The sequence below is a fragment of the Thalassophryne amazonica genome, chromosome 21 (assembly GCF_902500255.1).
Source record: "Thalassophryne amazonica chromosome 21, fThaAma1.1, whole genome shotgun sequence".
NCBI lineage: Eukaryota > Metazoa > Chordata > Actinopteri > Batrachoidiformes > Batrachoididae > Thalassophryne > Thalassophryne amazonica.
In genome coordinates this window covers 37,070,091-37,090,825 of record NC_047123.1, presented here as the reverse complement: position 1 = coordinate 37,090,825, position 20,735 = coordinate 37,070,091, and the positions used below count along the sequence as shown (strand labels likewise).

Below are 20,735 nucleotides of genomic sequence, written 5' to 3'. Positions count from 1 at the left end.
AAGGACACGATGTCACAACCCCGTCAAAGTAAAAAAACATAATAATAATTCCTTATCCTTGCTGGGACTAATTCTGTAATCAAACATTTCTTTCAACAACTGAATGTTTTTGTCCTGTGCCGTCTTTCATGTGGTCTTGAGACTCTGGAGCACCAAACAAACATTTCTAAACATGGAAACAGGATGATGGTGTTTGGTTTCCGTCCTCGTGCCGCAGCCTTGGCTGTGAACAGTCGTTTATTATTAACCTGATCTTCTTTATTAGAGCCGCGTTCACACCGCTCTGTTTCCTAAAAACAAACAGTCGCCCTCACGTCCACTATGGAATCTCTAAACACATCATCAGATCTGCACTGTTTAAGGTGGACCGGTGTCACAGAGGTCAGAAGTGGCCCAATCTCTCCGTGACCTCTCCTCAGATTCTGTTTTTGTTTTTCCTGCTTTCAGAGAATAGTTTGGATCAGTCGTTTTACTCCATGCTGCGCTGATGGACAGTTCACCTTCAAAGCTTTAATGAAGTCCGAGGCGTCTTCAGGAAGTCAGTCCAGCAGCTGACTGTGTCCAAAAAGGTCAATAAGCAACACCACGAGAATAAATGTGCACGCTGCAGGAGGGGGAGGAGCCAAGTCTGGAGCAACGTGCTCCTCGTGTCTAGACAGTTTTTCTATATGAACTTGTGAACTGTTGTTTTGGTAACGGTTCTTTCGAGTTCAATTCTGACATTTAAAGCACAAACCTCTGCGCTGCTGCAGAATGCAACCTTCCACGTTGCCATAGCAACACTTCACGTTTTTGTCACTGTGGACCCTTTGACATGGAATTAGGGATCGAGCAGCAAAATGTCATCTCAATCAGCCTTCTTTTTCTCGCACATTACTGAGTAAATCATTCACCAGAATAAACCTTCTGCTACTTTATAACAAATAAAAAGTGATAGAAAAAGGCAATTCTGTTTTGAGCATGCATAAAAGCCAAACACCCGCGTGTTCAGACCCCCGGTCCCCCCCAGGAGAAGAGCCTGTTACACTCGCCGTGTGTTAAATAATTCAACTGCACATATTTTTGCTTATTTCAGATCACGTCCACGTTTTCCCACAGTGGTTCGTAACCAATAATTTGAAACACACTGAATGTATCTGACACAATCAAAAATCAAACAAGATTCTTTATGAATGTAAAGAAAAAAAATCAGTTTGTGAAGCAGAATTCACCAAATAATGACTTTTTCCTCACTGCCTTTGTTGCCAACGTGACTCAAGACGTTTTTTTGAAAACTACAACTTTTGGTTTAGTCATCTGTTTAAATGAGATTTCCTCAGTTTGTTTACTCTAATATTTTAACATCTGTACACAAAAATGTCAGTATTCATGTGAGGCCTCATGTTAACATTTTAAAAATAAAATTTAAAATATAATTTCAGCAAGTGTCGTGTGATGTGTAATATGACATCAAAAAAAACCTTATTTCATACAATGCAACTCAGCCAACAAAGATTTTTAACATTATTTTTAAGAAGAGAATGGGATGGAAGAGTGGAGAAATATCTCATTTTATCTCCTTTAATTCTTCAGCATTGTAAGATAGTTTCTCCTTTTCTTATTTTTTACTTTATGACATCACAAAGACCTGATGCAGTAATTTAAAAAGTGGGAATCATCTGCAGTTTATTCTGCACCTGGTTCTATTTCCATTAAGTCTTCAGTAATAAAAGCATTGTTCACCCCGTGGCCAGGCTGTTCTGCAGTTTTCAGAATAATTACATAATGATTGACGGCATCTGATGGATGCACTGAGTCACAAGCTGCAAAAATGTTCACAAGCACAGTGTGGCCCGAGAACTCTGTTAGCATAACGGTCGACACACAACAGGACGACGAGCCTGCAGATGTCAGCATGAAAAGTCATTCTGTAGGATTTCATGTTTATGCAGAGCAAACATGAGAATCAGAGTCTGTGACGGGTTTTTCCTTAACGCACACTGACAGGCTCATCAACAGGGCCGCGAGATTACACGGCGCTCTGCAGCCCAGCGGACAAACAATCTGCAGAAGACGCTTTTCAAAAGGGAGGACGAAGCAGAACAGAGGGATGCAAGATGCGGAATGAGGAGCTGATAGATCTGATCACTCAGCCAGGTTTAACAAAAGAGAGAGAGAAAAAAATCAGAAAGACATTAAAATTTTGCAGTAAACATTTTTTTTTCCACAAACCCATTTAGGAAGAAAACCTCTGAACAAATCTGTATTCACAGGATCCTTCATCACTTCCAACATTCAGGTTTCCTCAGAATGAAATTCTGTCAACAGCAGGAATTCCTTCTAACCCCACAGTGGTCATGTGGCTTTTCTCCTGCAATCGTTGGAAAGTCTGTTTTTAAGAATTGTTTGTAGTATTTACATGTCTGTGCTGTTGTTCCTTGCCATCGAAAGTCCAGTAAAAGATGTTCATTATTTCATGTTGCCGGTATGATGCCAAATGCCTTCAACTCCAGTCTGCAGGAAAAAGGATGTAGGTTTTTTTAATTTTCAGGGAGGGCAATGCCCCCCTACCCCCAGAGTGTGTGCCTTCTACACACCTGATCATGTTGCCCCCCCCATACACACACACTCCTGACACTAGATCCACAGTCCACACTATTATTGTTATATTTGTCAGACTGTTTGATTCAGAGTAATCTGCAGGCACATTCCCACGCCGAGAGCCTCCGTGCGAGGACGGAACCAAAACCTGGACAAAAAACCTCAAACGGATCCAAACCCCACATGGAAAAGTTACAGCAGCATTCAGCCCCATTTATCCAGAAATCCCATTTCAAAGTTTGTCATCGCACTGATGGAGATGAACTTGTTACATGTCGAGACCAAAGACCCCCCAAGTCATTACAGGATGGTGGAAACCACTTCCTAACACACACACACACCACCCACACACACACACACACACACACACACACACACACACACACACACACACACACACACACACACACACACACACACACACACTTTCCTCACTAATCAGAATCCCGTCAGCTGAGGATTCAGAAGAATAACTTTCAAAGGCATTAAGTAAACAAAACAAACATTTGGCCTCTGCTGGTGTCATCTTTCACACGACCGCTCGTGTTGTTCTTCCTCTCACTTATAGTTAACGTGCACGTGAGCGAGTGCACCCGATTTAGCTGCAAAACAAAGGCTGGAACGGAGCCTAGGCTGCTGACTGTGGAATTTGGAAACTGATGTTGGCACACTGGAAGTTTCATTTTCAAGAAAAACAACCAGAGATGATTGTTGTTGTTGTTTTTCCCCTCTGGGCTCAAAATGGTTCTCCTTTCAAAGCCTGTCTGTCTTCCACTCTCCAATCAATCACAGCCACTGAAGCTTGATGGCTTCCCTCACGCGTGTGTCAGTCTGCTCCAGAGAGATTTGCCCTTTGGTGTCGTGCCCTTCACAGTTCTTGGAGAAATCCAAGAGATGACACTTGAAGGAGAGGTGATGGTCTAGTGGTTAAGGCATTGGGCTTGAGACCAGAGGATCCTTGGTTCAAATCCCAGCCTGACCCCTAGTTGCTCCCAGTGTGTAGTGGGCTCCTTGCATGGCAGGGGTGAATTGGAGGCATTATTGTAAAGCACTTTGAGCATCTGATGCAGATGGAAAAGCTCTATACAAATGCAGTCCATTACCATTTGAAATGGCCGATTTTCTTGCACTTTCACACCATCATGTGGCTTTAACTCTCTGGCAGCTCTCCTGCTCTCTAATCTACTTTTCATCCACTTTAGCTTCCCACACACTCGACTTGTACAGCATTTCACTCTCAATCTTCAGATAATGAACAAAGGACACTTAGTGAGTGTCCACAGCACGAGTTTTATATGTCCATCATCCAGCCCAGATACACTGAGGTAACAACTCACCTTTAGTCCGAGTGCCGTTTTCATTGAAGACCACTGGGAGAATTTGTTCACTTTTACTGCTGTCACTGGGGAGAACTGATAATGGGAATAAAGCTTCAGCTCTTCAGCCCTGAGCATTTCTATAACAGTCATCTCAGCCGTGATTGTGCATCTAGAAGCTGCTGGCTGCAGAAAAGCAATTTATTAACCACAGTCAAGCTTTTAAATATCTGCTGAGAGCCACTTAATCCATCATCTGGAGGAATTCTGGAAGTGTATCTTCACTGGAATGCCACCACTGGAGCAGAAAACATGGACGAGATGTTCATGAACTCACCATATCTGCAGCATGGGGGTGAGGCTTTGCTGTGGGTGTGGTCCTTGTGGGCGTGGCCCGTAGTAGGCGAGTCCCAAAACAACACAGGTAGTTTCAGAGTGATGTTAAAGTGCTTCAAATGACACTAAGTGATGCAGCCATCAGGGGGCAACCACTGAAATCGGAACCACTTTCATCCTGGAAAACAAAGCAAGCTTTGGCTACAAGCAGAAGGTACAAGTGTTAAATTTGTGCCAAATCACAAACAAATCCACAGGAGCACCAACTGCTCCCCCGCTTATGTGAATGAATAGAAAGCAGTGGAGGATCTAGAGGTTCACTTGTGTGTTCCTCAGCAATCACACATCACTATTTTTCTTTGATCATCTTACAGAATACTCCACACACAACAACTGCCACGTGTTCTTGTCTTTTCTTCCTTTCAGCAAGTGGTTTCAGCGGTGCGAGCAGGCGTCAACCCGTCGGGAAACTTGTCCAATCAGACAAGCCTTTGGGACCTCAGCTCCTCCTTTTTCTTCGCAGGAACAGTTATCACCACCATCGGTAAGCATGAGCGCTGATTGTCATAAAGGCTGTGTTAGTGACACCCTGACCTTTGGGCTTTGAAGTCTAAAACCACATTCTCACTTTCACAGATTCACACAGACCCGGCGCCACGAGGGGGCGTTTGGGGGCGACACCCCCTCACGTCATCAACCTCGCCCCTCGGATATGAGAATTATCAAAATAAAAAGAAAAAGAAATACTGGAAATATAGCGCCTCGCAGTTTCGCGGATTTTTTAGTCCAATTTTGCACCTACTAACCCTCGTAGCTTGATCATTAAAATTAATTAGTTCTAAAAGCCATCATAATTATTTATAGGAAAACATTCTATTTTATTTCTCAAACAAATGTTTGGGCCTGAAACAGGATGGTCTTTTTTTTCTACTAAGGTTTGAACTTTCAGAGTGTTACACACGAGAGAAAAGTGAGAAAATGTTAATGCCTGTTTGAGAAAAGTGTATAGTGTGTGGTGAGGAGGTTTACAGCCTTAAAACAACTATAATAATTGTAAAAAAATATGCTGACTACTTCACGGATTTCGCCTATTGCGGGCTATTTTTAGAACGTAACTCCCGTGATAAACGAGGGACCACTGTACATCTACATGAAAGGTATATGTGGGGTTAATCTACTGTCCTCATGTTGTTTCTCAGATCAGTTGTTGGTTTGGTTTTGTGGTATTCAGGAGATTCACTTGACCGAGGGTCTATATGTTCAAATAATAATTAAAAAATACTGTCATCACTCTTTACTCTTAGTCAGTCTCTTACAACGGTGTAGTCTAAATACACAAGCTTTCTAGGAGCACACCCAATTCATTACGCAACGCTCAGAGGCAGGTACCCTCTGGTGCGCACTTTTGTGTGTGTCGCCCCCTTAATATTTTTTTCTGCGCCGGGCCTGGATTCACATCCTGAAAGATCAAAACGTTTTCCACACCTTGGAAAACCTTAGCAATGTCCGTCATGAAGCAGGATATTCCGTCATTGTGTTGCAGTCTTGTTTTAAAAACCATGGCAGGATTCCTAGATGTTCAAAAATGTACTTTTCCTTTAACTTTGTCATACTTTTTGTGGTATAATGCCCATGTGTTGCATATCAAAATATTCAGAACAATCTCAGCTCCAGGACACTGTGCAGAGATACGACCTGTTAATTGAAATGTGATGAAACCAGGACACGGGAGAGTGTCATTATGACTCAAAGGGTTAATCTAAATCCCAGTTAAAGTGAGCCATTGAGTCCTGCTGCGATTCTTCAGAGCAGTTCAGCTCCACACATCATGATACGACAGCCTCTGTCGCACAAACACATTAATTAGTCCCCAGGGGACACACAGGACTGATTTTACACCACTGACACCAAGATATTGTGTTTTTAATTCAGTACAAAGATGCTCGAATGCATGAATTTGCATCTATTCTGTGCTGCATAATCAAAGCGCTGTCATCTGTTCTGCTAACATTCTCTGTCTGCTGTGGTAATCTGCAGCGTGTCACGCGGTCTCACCTCCGGCTCGTCCACACTTCATATCTCACAGCTTTCACCGGCTTCTCCGCGCACACCTCCTCAGATCCAAGCTTCCTCAAGAGCTCGTTCCAAAAACCTGGGAGCTTTGTAATATCATCATTCTGGCCTCTGCTCGGAAAAATAACAGACTGACATGAAATTGTGGGTCTGCAGCAAAATGAGGCTTTGTAACCTGCACGCTCAGACCCATTTTCTATTTGGTGGCTAATGCGCCCGGCTCGTGTTTCAACGCTGTGGAGCCTCCAAATTGATTCTAACACATTTCACGTTTGTAGAATCCTGTTAGTTTTTTCCTCTGACATAAAAATCACACAGCGGAGTCATAAGTGGAATTAGTTTTTGCTTGGAAAATGTGTTTTTATGTCAGATTCAAGCTACTCATGTGTACCCAGAAGGTAAAAAACTGCACCGAGTCGTGATTTCACTCATCTGCTGTTCTACATGTTGACCTGATGTTGACGCCCCTCAGCACAGGGAGGGCGCTGGTTATGTCACCGCTGCTGTCTGCTAGTCGAGGTGCTGCATCGGCATCAAAACTGATTCCCGAAAGGCCCACGAGGGTGCAGGTTTTATTCACTTTGAGCAGGCGGCGTGATTTATTCGGTGAAATCACCCTGTGGACTACGTGGGTGCACCGAACACCTGCACCCTCTCTGCCGCTTCGGGAACCAGCGGACACCTCGGACGTACCTGATAATGAATTTACAGTCATAAATGCAGCTACGAGTATGTGGTCAGACCGTGGAGTTGAAGCACGCACCACAGTGGAATTATGGGAACTCTGTAGAACTTTGTGATGAAAATAGAGACCAATCCAAACGCTGATGGAGATCAATCCAGCAGTTACCAACTCTTTCCTTGACCACGTTTTCAAAAAAACAACACACACACAAACAAAAAAACTAACAAACACTTGTTGGACGATATAAACATGCTGCCAGCGGTTATTTCTTCATGATAAGACAAAGTAATCCTACTTTTCTTCACTTTGGATATTGTACATGTAAACAGATGTGATCATATGAGGCTTCGCTTTTCTGAGTAAAGTCAAAGCAAAGAAATATCTAGTAAATGTTACAGGATGAAGTTCAGTTTTCTTTTTCAGACTGTTTTCTGTCCGCTTCATAACTGGTGTTTGTTGATCATTGATCATGCGTCTGATTGGTCGGTTTAGCCGATGTGTCTGTTTGCTGCTTTTGTCGTCTCCCCGTTTGATTCCTCTGGCTGTATTTAAATCAGCTCCAGGTGGTTCAGCGGGAATGTTTCTACTCTTGATGTTCTGGACGACCTTCAGTCGGATGTTCAGACTTTTGGTCTCTTGTTTTCTGCCTTTTTGGGGAATAAAATGAAAGAACTTCTGTTGCTGCTTTGACTCCCAGGAGCCTGAAACATTGCATTAATGATTTCACTCTGTTGTTCCTTCAGCGTGTCAAAGTGGGACACGAGTCGGCGACAGTGCAGAACACCATTTAATCCAGCATCTGTTTTATAGTAGAACCACTTTTAATGTGGAATTGTGGTTTATCTGCTGTGTGCTACTGATTTATTGTTTTATTTAGATTCATTTAAATTCAACATTAAGTGACTCTGAGCACTTAAAAAAAAGCTACAAGCATAAAATTCATTATTATTATATTCATATCTAATAAAAATGTGGACTTGCCAGTTTTTTTGCCCGAATGGTAAATTCTTGCACCAAAACAGCCAAAAATAGCCAAAGTGTTTGATTTTCATCCCCAAGACGAGGACAAACGTGTCTTCACAGTTAATATAATGAAGTGATGTTCCTCTGCGTTTCCTCCTGAGCTTGTTAAGGTCTTTCAAGGGGGTGTGGCCAATTTAATTAATATTCAAACGTGAACGCAGCTCTCCTGTTTGGGTGGAAAATCTGCTGCTGCATCACCAGATTCATGGTTGTGTCCATAAGTATTTGGACAGTGATGGTTTTGGACATTTTTCTGCCACAGTGGAGTTGACATTATTTTCAGTCAGAATGTGATTAAACTGTGGACTCACATCAAGGCGGTTTTTCAATTAAGGCCATTACTGTTTGCTTAATCAGTGCAGTGAAATGACCTGGTCCGATGTCATCGTCTCCTCTAATGACGACTGTGGCAGTTTTTCTCCTCTCAGCATGTGACTGCAGCATTAGAGGCAGGGTCAGGACTCCCGAGGTGCAGGAGGAACTCAGACTGGACCTGTTGCTCCTGTGGATTTATGGTCCCTGGGTCACCTTTGTTTGGACAATTTTCAGACATGTCCAATGAGAAGGAGACTCCGGGGAAGACCCAGGACACACTGGAGGGACTAGATATCCCATTGGGACCTAAACCAGCTTGGGATCTTCTGGGAGGAAGTGAAGAAACATCCAAGTTAACTTCTTGAAACCACCTCACTGGTCCTGCTGGGACTCTCTGGAAGTTTGACCTGAAGGTTCGACCCTGGTCTTTGTTCTGCAGGGTCACCCGGAGCCGTTCATATTCCTGCCTCTTGTTAAGCTGATAATGGAAGCGCAGAGGATTGATTGACTCACATTTGGTATCAGCTCACCTTGGTCTCATTAGACGCAGCGCCCACGGCGCTCATCCTCACGCTGGCTGCATTAATGAAGAGGAAGTGCTTCATTATGCAGACTGGTGATGAAACGTTAAATAATGAAACTGGTGAATCATTGCTGAGCACTGAAGGAGATTTTTGTTACTGGATCAGGAACCGGAACCTGCGGTGGGTGATTATCGGAGAAGATGAAAAGCGATCTACCACTTTGTTTGTGTACATGTGGAGGTTTCGTTATTGATAGTCACTTAATTTTTCATTCATGTTATGTGACCTCAGACACAAATCCACAGAATGTGCACTGGTGGCTGCAAAAATTTTACTTTTTTAAATACCGGAGTTCATTATTACCTCCACTGAAATGTTTTCCTGCTTCATCTGTCATTTTGTTGGATTGTTTGCAGAATTTCTCAAAAATAAATGAACCCATTTTTTTTTATCCATTTACATGTGGCGACATAAAAAATAAATCAAGAAAATAGTCAGTGGTCCTGTGTGTTTGTGTGTCCACAAAATAATTCAGAATTTTGATCATTTAAACCAGACTTTGTGGAATATTTGAGGGTTAATGGAGGGAAAAGTGATTTGATTTCAAGAAAAAGTGTTTTAAACATTAAGGTCAAAATCTGGGCCTGACTTAGCGGCGCTGAAATTAACAAAATTCCGGGCGCTCTCGTGCACACTTTCTGTTCTAATTTACTGAGTTTAAAAGAAATACATTGCAAACTCATTGAGGGATTAACTATGGTACTGTGTAAGTAAATCTGTCTGGAGGAGGCAGTTCTTACAAAGAAGGAGACAAGTGAGGGAAGCCACCAAGACACTCAGATCATTCTTAGGGCGTTACAGGCTTCTGCCACTGTGACTGGAGGACCTGCACACAGTTCGTTAAACAGCTTCATGCTGGACTGGCACACAGTCTAGGCTCGTGTCTCCCACTACAATCTCAATAATGAGCCAGAGGCCCAAAAACATAAAAAAATATCTACGTTAAACAGAGTAAAAAAAAAATCTGTCAATGTTGAGCCAGACTTTAATTACAAATAACTTGGTTTTGTGGTAGATTTTTCAAAAAAAGGGTCATCCTAGTGGCTGATGGCATACTTTTGGCAGATGAACGCACTCTATTGCCCTCTGATGGGCCGTATAAGTAACTGCTGCTGATTTACTTCACGTTGATTCCGGCAGGATTCGGGAACATCTCTCTCACACCAAAGGTGGGCGGATCTTCTGCATAATCTACGCTCTGCTGGGGATTCCCCTCTTTGGATTCTATTGGCCGGCGTCGGTGACCAGCTGGGCACCATCTTTGGGAAAGGCATCGCCAAAGTGGAGAAGATGATCGTGGTGAGTGTTTGTGCATTTCTTTTTCCAAACATTGCTAGTGGAGAATATATCAGCATTCCAGCTGCAGGCCAAAACATGCATTATTGAAACAGATGTTTCTGCAGCATCAGGACCAGGCTGTGAAGGCAAACGCGGGGTTGCCATGTCAACAGACTCCATGACAGCAAAGTGAACTGCGTGTACTCTGCTCCAGCACTCAAAGTTCACGCTGAGAGATGAAAAGCAAATTCAGCTTTGGCATTTTTTTTTGGGTTCAGAACTCGTTTTCCATCCTGTAGTGTTTGTTCACAGCAGCAGCAGAATAAATAAAATCACAGATCGATACCTCAATGTGGAAAAAGCCTAATTACTACAACACGCTACGGCTAGTCTGTCTGTCGTGCACTGTTGATCGAAATGAAGTTTGAGCACAATCAGAAGACAGCAGACGTGCTGAAGTGGAATGAACAGTTTAATAAGTTTGTCCTGGAAATGCTGAAGCAAACATTCGATTTACTCTCCTGCTCTGTAAACTGCCTGGCATGTAGAGTTCAGACTGCTGGTAGTTTTTGGTCCTCGTCACTGATATTCCCTCACTGTGCAAGTGATACTTCTCACGGGTAATTCTACAGTAATAGAATTACAATTACAGTAATCTTTTGATGTAAGACTGTATAAGGCCAGATTTGGGCATCACTATAATTCCGTTACCATAGAATTTGAATCATCTGACTACATAACCGTTTTTTCATGCAAAACCATTCTAGAGGCACCCAAGGATTCTCCACAGAGATGCAGTCATTGCTTTAGGTCATGGGTTCGTGTCCAAGTCGCTCAACCATACAGTCAGACAGGAAGCACCAGGGCCTGAAAGACTTGGAGCCAAGTTCTTCTGCAAAGATATCAGCATCTCCAAGCGCCTGGATTTGGCCAGAGTTTATTTGTCTGATAATTGCTTTGTTTCGTTGCAGGCTGAAAGTTTCCGGGTTCTGTTACAGTGGACCTGTTTTCCAGTAAAGATCCACCTGCTGTTTGAAGATGAAAGGTTTCATTACATCGATCCAGCAGTAACTTTAGTCCAGCGTCCAGAGTTTCAGAGCTGTTGCATCAGGTGGAGGCAGGACGATCAGTTATCGGGTTGAAAACAAAAAGGCTTCAAAGCCACAAATCAGTTTGCTGGAAAACGCAATTAAAATCCAGACGGCGCTGGACACACAACCCGTGTTCCTTTCAGGCCTACAGAGTTAATTAGCAGGTTTCTGTCCATCTGTCCATCATCCACCTGTCGTCTCTGTGAAGCGCTGATCGTTTCTCTCTCTGTCTCCTGCAGAATGGAATGTCAGTCAGACGAAGATCCGCGTCATCTCCACGCTGCTCTTCATCCTGTTTGGATGCATCATCTTTGTGGCGCTGCCAGCAGTCACTTCAAGCACATCGAGGGCTGGAGCACGCTCGAGTCCATCTACTTCGTCGTTATCACCCTCACCACCATCGGCTTGGAGGACTTTGGTCGCGGGCGAGAAAGGTCACTTCTCTGTCTTTCATTCTGATGTTTGATCTCGGGTCCATAGTCGACTGCAGAAACGGTCAATGATGATCGCTCGTGTTACTTGAATTTGAGTTTTACACGGAACAAACACCCACGAGAATATAAACGCATTCAGCTAATAACTCCGATATGCAAAGTATTCAACCACATGGGCTTTGAAATGTAATTGTTTATGGCCTCTTTATTCCTTTTTGTATAATTGACTAATGAGACATTTGATGTAAGAAAAAACGATGCAATCTCAGTAAGAAGCGCTCAAACCTGATCTTGAAGCTCGGAGGTTCCGGCTTCATGTTGAGGCGAAGCTTCTGTCCTGCAGAACAAAATACAGAAAATCCAGGTGCAGTCGGGTCAGGACTATCGGAGGTGGATCAGGGTGAACATGTCAAGTCCAGACCCGCCACACTGATAGGACCCAAGGCTGCTGTTCCCGCCTAAAGATGCCGAAACACGACTTTAATGGAATGGATATCTGCTTTATATTTTTATTTGATTTTATCTTTGAGATTAAAGTGCAACACGCTGATGAAACACATAAAAGCCCGAAGGTCGGTGAACTTTTCACAGACTCTGCTCCGGTGCAAGCAGGCGGATGTGTTCGGGTCATTAGCTTCATGCGACTGGGCCGACGCAAACAGCAGAGAGGCAGATGGTAAAAATCAAAACACTGAGCTGCTGGATTGAATTTCAGGAGGCCTAATGATTATTGATTAGATTCTGCACCTGCACCAACTACAGTTACAAGGACGTCATAATCAGACGGGACTGCTGGTGTGTCAGAGCCAGAAGGCCACTCAGAGTTCACACCTCTGCCAAGACCCAAAATACATCATTTTTTTCCTCAACTTCTCTTCAGATTTCTTTAATGAGATTACTATTGTTTAACTAGATTATTGCTCTTTAATGAGATTATTCATCTTTAAACAGGTCATATTGTTTTTTAATGGGATTATTGTCTTTAATGGGATGATGTTCTTTAAGAAGCTTGTCCATTTACCAACAAAACGTATCCTCATTGGCAGATATTGTTGTTCTTTTATAATCTGAGCCAATGAAGGTATTGAACTCTGCTGAGCTCTTTACAGTGGATGCACAATGGTGGTGGCTGGTGTGCAGTCATGAAAATCCATCTTCCAGCTCTACTCAGTCTATCAATACAACACGGTGAATGATAGTGGACTCACTGCTAATTACAACAAATGATCCAAAAGACGACATCTGCTACTGCATTCACACATTGAAAGATAGTAAAAAAAAAAGTGCTAATATTTTCAGCGAGAGGACAATGGAAAATCCCACCACCGATGGCTGCGAGAGCGGCAGCCACACACTGTGACACCAAAAATTAAAACTTCGATACTTTTTCCACAAGATGCAGTGACAAGGACAAACCACATTACGGATCATGCCGGACAGTTTCCAGATATCCAATCCAAATATATATCTTTTATATTCCTTTCATTTTTTTTTTTTCAGAAACAAGATGAAATCTGCTCAGACATCAACAAACTGGAAACCAAACCAAAGCTTTGAAGTGTAATAAAAGATCGAAACTTTAAAGATGAGTTCATTCAGAACGGGTTTCAACACAAACATCATTCATACGGCAAACTTTCATTTCAACTCATTTACAGCAGCTGCAGTTCACATTTCTAACAATAGGTGGTGCATGAGCTTCACATAACTTGTTTCAGAAACACTGCTTCATTCAATGGTTTTCAAGCAGTTCGATCTGAGGTGAATTGCAATGTTATGGCAAAGTTTACTGCTGCTAAAGAATTTATTTTGAGGGCATTTCATTGTAAATATCACAAGTTCACGCTGAGATTTCGCACACAACATGAGGAAGGAAGTTCATGCTTAAGGTTCCAAACTTGTACTGCATTAGATGAAAACTGGGGAGTAGAATTTCCAACTTTCAACTAGTTTTAGCAAACCAAATAAAAACATAACACTAACTGATGTTATTATTAATGCCTGATGTCTCACCGTCCAGCAGATATCCAGAAAAATTTCATCTCAAACATGTCCACATTAGATTTCCGTCAGAATCTCTGGTGGTTTGTGTATCAGGCACATCTTTTGATTTTCTGTTTTAACCATCACACACACACACACGTCTCAACACTCAGGATACAAGTGACTCAAACAACAACATTAAAAACATTAAAACAGTGTTAGCTGGTGACTCACCAATCAGGCTGCTCGACCACTTAACTGATTGATTGAGAGCATCTTGGTTCTTTCAGGAAAGGTTTCCAAACTGTGACACTGGAGAAAATGACAGAACTGATTCGATAAAAGCACACGAAAACAAGATCAGCATGGATTTATCAACATAAAAACGAGTCCATTTCCTCAAACAGAACCGGTTCTGCACACGGCTTCACATTTCACTTCAAAGGTGCTTCTGAGTTAATAATTGTCCCCAAGTATTTAGAAGACCATCTGTCTTTTGATGGACGTGACTTCCTGAGCTGAAAATCAATGTGCATGTCTTTGGTCGCTGACACAACTCAAGTCAGAAAAAGATGTAACGATATGGAAAATGCTAACGAATAAAAAAAAAAAAATAGTCATCCTCAGATTTACTTTGACTTCTGCTTTACTGCAAACAGTTTGAACCCAAAATAGTTTGTTTTTTCCTGATTGACTTCATTTAATTTATAATTTTTTATCCATTCCTGCATTTAAGGACTGGAACATCCCCCCCCCCTCCCCAAATAAAAGTTGGGATGTGGTGAATTTATTCTAATATACGGATTAAATCATCACTTTACAGCCAGTTTTCCGGAGACAAGTCAGGGGATGAATATATGAACCTTTCAAAATCACTCGATAAGTGTCAAATTTTATTGACATTAAACACTAAGAAACACACCAGTCTGGTGCTGTGTGGGAAATCTGTCACGTAGTGAGGGAAGCCATCAAGACACCTACACAACTCTGAAATATAGACTTCTGTTGTTACACAAACTGTACATAGTGCAAATCTGCCTGTTGCATCACTAGTTATACAGTTTCATTTTGTTTTTATTTTTCATTTTCCATATTGTACCAACTGATGAGGGAAGCCACCAACACACCCATAAAAGAAATATAAAGGAAAAATTCAAAGGCACTACAGTTTTAACCTGCTCATTTTTGTGTTTGTTATCTGTACGTGTAAACGCCGATTCTGGATCAAAGTCCCGTAAACTACCTTGTGTTGGTTCTGCAGGTGCGTCTGAAAATCCAGAATTCTTGAACTACTACAAGCCTGTGGTGTGGTTCTGGATCCTGGTGGGCCTGGCCTACTTTGCCGCCGTGCTCAGTATGATTGGAGACTGGTTCCGGGTCATCTCCAAGAAAACTAAAGAAGAAGTACGTATTGACATGGTGAAAAGATGTAAAACTAAAGTGGGACACAATGAACCGTTTCCCAGCATCATGTCGGTCAGAATCAGAACAGGATGATACTTTTTTGTTGTTTTTATTGCTTGTGGGTCATTTGGAGTTTTTTTTTTCTCCGTAACTCTGTAGATCATCTTTTCCATTTGGTCAACGTTAATGTCTAAATATCAAGAGGTTTCAGATCGATGTTACTTCAGGGATCTGAATCATCTGCTTCGCTGGTGTTGTATAAACATCAGCTGCACTCATCCAGTCCAGAATCATGGCTGCAAGGTCAGCTGACTTACAACAACCAATTATATTCCTCCACTATTTTAGCATACTTTATTTTGGTGTACACTCACTACCGGTTTCAAGTGCTCTGGTGGTAGCTGCATAGACATTAAGATGGTTCTACTCACGTTGAGCTAAACACTGGGATTAAGTCTAATCAGAATCCTGGATGGTGCTTTGGGAAATCTTTGCACATGTCGAATCCTCAAAATGCAGTATGATTTCTGTTGAATGGAACATTTGATCTAAATGATCAATAATGTGATGTTTCTTTTTTTTTAAATTAAATATACCCACACAGTCATATTGTTCTGCAGCAGCCTTCACACTGTCCTTATTCCTGTTCATTTCCTTTTAAAAGCGGGTAAAGTGTGCAGCAGCCTGCAGTGGGAAAGCTTGAACAGGATAATGAGGAGTGCAGCTGTGGAAGCTGAAGCTCTGCAGAGAATTATTGGATGGAGGCTGGAGTTCAGGGGAAGGGAAAGTGAGAGGATTAAGGAGAAAGCACGTACTTGTTACGACAAATGCATCCACCGTTTTAACTGAGGAGCTCTGAAGTCTGCTGAGAAGCTGGAACACCTCAAATCCTGATCAATAAATCAGCTGCCAGGAGAAGCAGCCTCAGTATGTGATGAAGGTGAGATCAATGACGTTCACATCCATCTGTTGCCTCTCAATGATCATAAACAAGCAAACAGACTGTGCCGGCGTTATAGACGGACACCTTCCCTGAAAACAAGGACAAACCTGAATGTGAACACACCTGCACGCCACCATCAACTACAACGACTTCCTTCTTTAACCACGCCCCCCTCACACCTTCATAGATATGCAGCCTGGAAGGTAACAATCTGGAAGTGTGACAAAGTGCCTCCAAATGTGCTCTAGTGTGCAGTGTGACTTGTTCAATGTGCCGTGCAAATACAACCATAGCGTGCTTGAAATACAACAGTGGTGCTTCTGGAAAACCATCCGGTGATGTTGTGGAATATACGACGGCATTACAGGTTCCATGGAAATACAAGGAATAATCAAAGGATGTCAAAGGTCATGATGGAGTGTAAACCCCATAGTTGAAAGAAACCCACAGCACCGTGACAGAATATCCCAGTTCACCCTCCTGGATCCTTTCAGGTTTTCCAGTGCAACCACAGGGATTCAATCCCTGAGCTTCTAGGATATCCACGGACGTGACCTGCAACTGACTGGCTTCCCCTCAAGAGAGAGTCATCAGCTCATCCGCTGCACACTGCAGAATCTGAGGATAAGTACCCGGCATCAATGGGTCTCAGGGACTACGTATATCTGAGATACAAGAAAAACCTCCTTCCAGATCATTCTCAAGATTTATTGGTTTCTATTCTAGATTGGACAACCATTGCCATTTCTAGAAGTTCATTTTGGAAGATCTTTTACAATTCACCCTGGAGATTTATCACTTCAAAGCAAACTATGAATCCAACCAAAGCTGGCACCCACTAGAGTGGAAGGGTCCCCAACTAGACAAGTCGTACAACAAAGGATAGCATTGCCCTGGAGAGCCGTTAGTCACCTTGATCCTAATTGTATCTTTCCTTGTGCTGCCATGGCAGACGTGTGAATTAACTTTAATTTTCTTGATGATGGAAGGTACTTGGTTTCCCAAGTTTATTTTAGATTGAAGAAGCCAACTGGATGAGTGTTGAAACCTTTGGAGGCCGAATCGAGTCATTGAGTTACTTTAGCCTTACCTTACCTCAGCCTCAACTGCCTCATTAACACAAGGCTTTTTTTTTTTTTTTTTATTGGCTCCTTAATATTTTAATAATCTTGCAAACAACCCAGAGAGATGATAATAAAATCTACATTCTAATTCTGAGGTGTCAAGTAGCGGTCATTTATCAGATTCCTTTGTGTCAGGATACCGATGCCAAAAGGGAGTTATGTTAGCTATGCATCAGAAATTAGCATTGTACAAAGCTAATGTGATGTCCGGTGCTACAGTTTGTTTATGATATGGGTTAAAGTTGCTGAAAACAAATGAACTGCAATGCAGGTTGACGGCCAGGTCAAAACATCCTTGTCAGAAGTTAAAAAAAGAGACAAACGCACCTCTTGTTCCAATGCTCTGATACTTGTCTGCACTCGGTAGTCAGCTTTAGCAGTCATTGCTGGTATTTATCACCTGCCGATGTCAATCCTTCATCTTTCTCTGCAGGTTGGGGAGTTTCGAGCCCATGCAGCCGAGTGGACTGCCAACGTTTCAGCAGAGTTCAAAGAGACACGGCGACGGCTCAGCGTTGATATCTACGATAGGTTCCAGCGCGCTGCATCCATCAAACGCAAACTCTCCTCTGAGCTGGGAATCAACGCCTCACTCAACCAGGAAATGACCCCGGGAAAGAGGACGCTATCCGCCAACCTGGGAGAGGACAAAGAGGCTTACACAAACATGACCCTCTCCCTCAGTCCCAACCACGGAGCCCTGACCAGGAATGGCAGCCTCTTCCTGAACGGTCTCAGTCCAAACTGCACTGACCGACGGGAGATAGCAATTATCGAAACTCTCAAGTGACCAAGAGGAGGAAACAAGTTTCACACTTACTGACTCGGCATCTACCATAAGTTACCATGTGTAGTAATCAGCCACTGATTGAGAACCTTGAGTCTACCTGATCCAGCTCGATCTTCAAGGGGTTGATGTTTGCCTGTTTGTTTGCATGGAGGAATACTTATAGCTGACAGGTTTTAATCTTCACAGGAGGTCATCCTGGGCCTAATCTGTGTTTTCCCAGTCATCGTATCAGAGGCATCAGTTTAATAAATGGAACGGGAAGGAACGCTCATATCATTGTCGAAGCACCGGATATTTCCTTTAGGCACTGCTCACACATTACACAAATTACATTTGCAGGGACTCTAACAACTTGGAAGTGAGCTGCTGTTTATTATCATTATTCTCAATTATCAAATGTCACAACTGCAAGGCTCAGTAAAAATCACTCGCTGGTAGCAGCTAGACGCAAACGGCAGGAAGTGGTATAGGTCCAACATCATGGAGGCTTTTCGGAGCGAGAACAGGACAGCATGTTTTATGATTTTTGTCCACATTTCCAATAAGCATCAAACCAGCTTCTTACACCAGTTACTTAATCTGATTGTTGGCTGCCCTCTGCTTTACAATTGATGTATTACTCCATCCACCAGGCAACTCTGGCAACATGTGCAGTCAAATAGTAAAACAACCTGGCGCCCAGTTTTCTCACATGGTGACTCTGCACAGCCCATAAATGGCTCCCGTGAGGCTCAGCGTGCTGCTCTGTATCTTATACTCTGAGAAACTCTGTTCCTAGTTCTCTAGCTGAGCGTGGAGAAAATGTTAACACGACGAGATATGAGTTGAAGGCGAGTTCACCTGGATTTAAGGATGTTATGAGCGGGGCCGAAGTGCGCCAAGTCCAACTCAGCTCCAGAAATTAACAGCTGGTACCGATTTCTGCCAAATGCTCAGAAGAGCTCAACGTTGAATGTCACCAGGCGAGTGCTGCTTGGGGAAATCAGCCAAGTTGCACCGGGTTGTTACTCGGCACATTACGGCGGTGTGAGAGCTGAGTCTGAAATATGACCTGAAGGAATCTGATGTGCTCGAAATACAAATTAATTCACAAACTTGTCTGAATCTGTAAGTAATCACACAGCTTGTGCTAAAAGAACAGTAAAACATTCTTTAGGTTTTGTACCGTTCATAAGTGCGGAGATAAAAGAACAATATTCATGAAGGAAACTTAACGGTTTTCTCCAAATTGAGAATTACAACCTTCACCTCAAAGACAAGTCGACTCGTAATCAAATCCTAAAACTATTTAATGAGCACATTAGCTGAATCCTTCATTTGCACACAAGCAAGCAAATTTTTAAGATAGTTATATAACCAGTCTAGCTAGCTGGCTGTAGCTTGCCTGCTACTCAAACTTGAAACAAGCTTGAAACAACCAGTGGAATAAAACTTGGTAAACATGTTCCACGCAGTACTTAAAAGTGCAAAATTCCAGAACTGGACATGAACCGTAGTGGAGTTCAGATGCTGTGCAAGATGTCTGGAAGCAGAGATTGTTCAAATTTCCAAGCTTTTAAAACATTTCAGAGAAATTAAACCCTCTTCCTCATCAGAAACATTTAAGAGAATGTAATTTGCCAGCTTGTTGAGCAGCTGAGTACTCACGTTTAGAGCCTTGTTGTGAAACTGGAAGGTTGCAGCCACGCTAGGGAGCACAAAATCTGCCTTCACACACTGCGCGGTTCAAAATGTATTAGCAGAATACATGATTTCCTGCAAAAGAAGCTAATCTGAACTAGCTGCATGCTGCCTACATGACTCAGTTTCATTTTACAGCTGCTACTCGAGCAGTCTGGACTCTGTAACAGGGTTTTATAAAGTTACATGAAGTGACTCGGTTAACCAACGCTATTTAACTCACCGTTCGCTTCCGTCGACTCAAAGGTTAGCAGGGTGCTGGTGTGAATTTGCGGGTCAAAATTCACTAATCATTGCAAAGTATCTGTAAATATTCTGAGTTCACGTCGCTTCCTACCAAAATCTGAGTAACGCTTTCCGAAATAAATAAAAGTCTAACGTAGAAAGCAATAGATCGTCTGTGCTCACACGCGTTTGTCCACAAGTCGTCATGAAATCTGCTGATTTTGTCCAAACAAACATCACCTGAAGAATGTGGCTTTTCTTTACATTTCTTATTAGTGTATTTACGATACTACTGCTTTTATACGCCTTGGAGGGCCACTCGCTTTGCCCTCGCGTAAAAGTCGAATGTCGAAGTTTCCATATAACAATTCCATGTGTGCCTTACTGTTGAAAAACAAACACACTGAATATGACGTCTGACTGAATGTTTGATCACCACATGGAAAAAATAAATAAAATCTATCTGTAAAACTCTGAGTTACGAGTCAACAGGAAGAACTGAAAACTATAAAACGAAAACGGTGCTCTGAAAGTACACAAACTTCACATTACTCTTAAAAATACAGCGACCCCATTTTCTGAGACCACAAAGGACACGATGTCACAACCCCGTCAAAGTAAAAAAAACATAATAATAATTCCTTATCCTTGCTGGGACTAATTCTGTAATCAAACATTTCTTTCAACAACTGAATGTTTTTGTCCTGTGCCGTCTTTCATGTGGTCTTGAGACTCTGGAGCACCAAACAAACATTTCTAAACATGGAAACAGGATGATGGTGTTTGGTTTCCGTCCTCGTGCCGCAGCCTTGGCTGTGAACAGTCGTTTATTATTAACCTGATCTTCTTTATTTAGAGCCGCGTTCACACC

The 20,735-nt window shown here is 42.5% G+C and overlaps 1 pseudogene; it reads left to right on the top strand.

The window, feature by feature from the left end:
- The first annotated feature begins 4,208 nt into the window (after positions 1–4,208).
- LOC117502803 lies at positions 4,209–18,171 on the top strand (annotated as a pseudogene).
- The last annotated feature ends 2,564 nt before the right edge of the window (positions 18,172–20,735 follow it).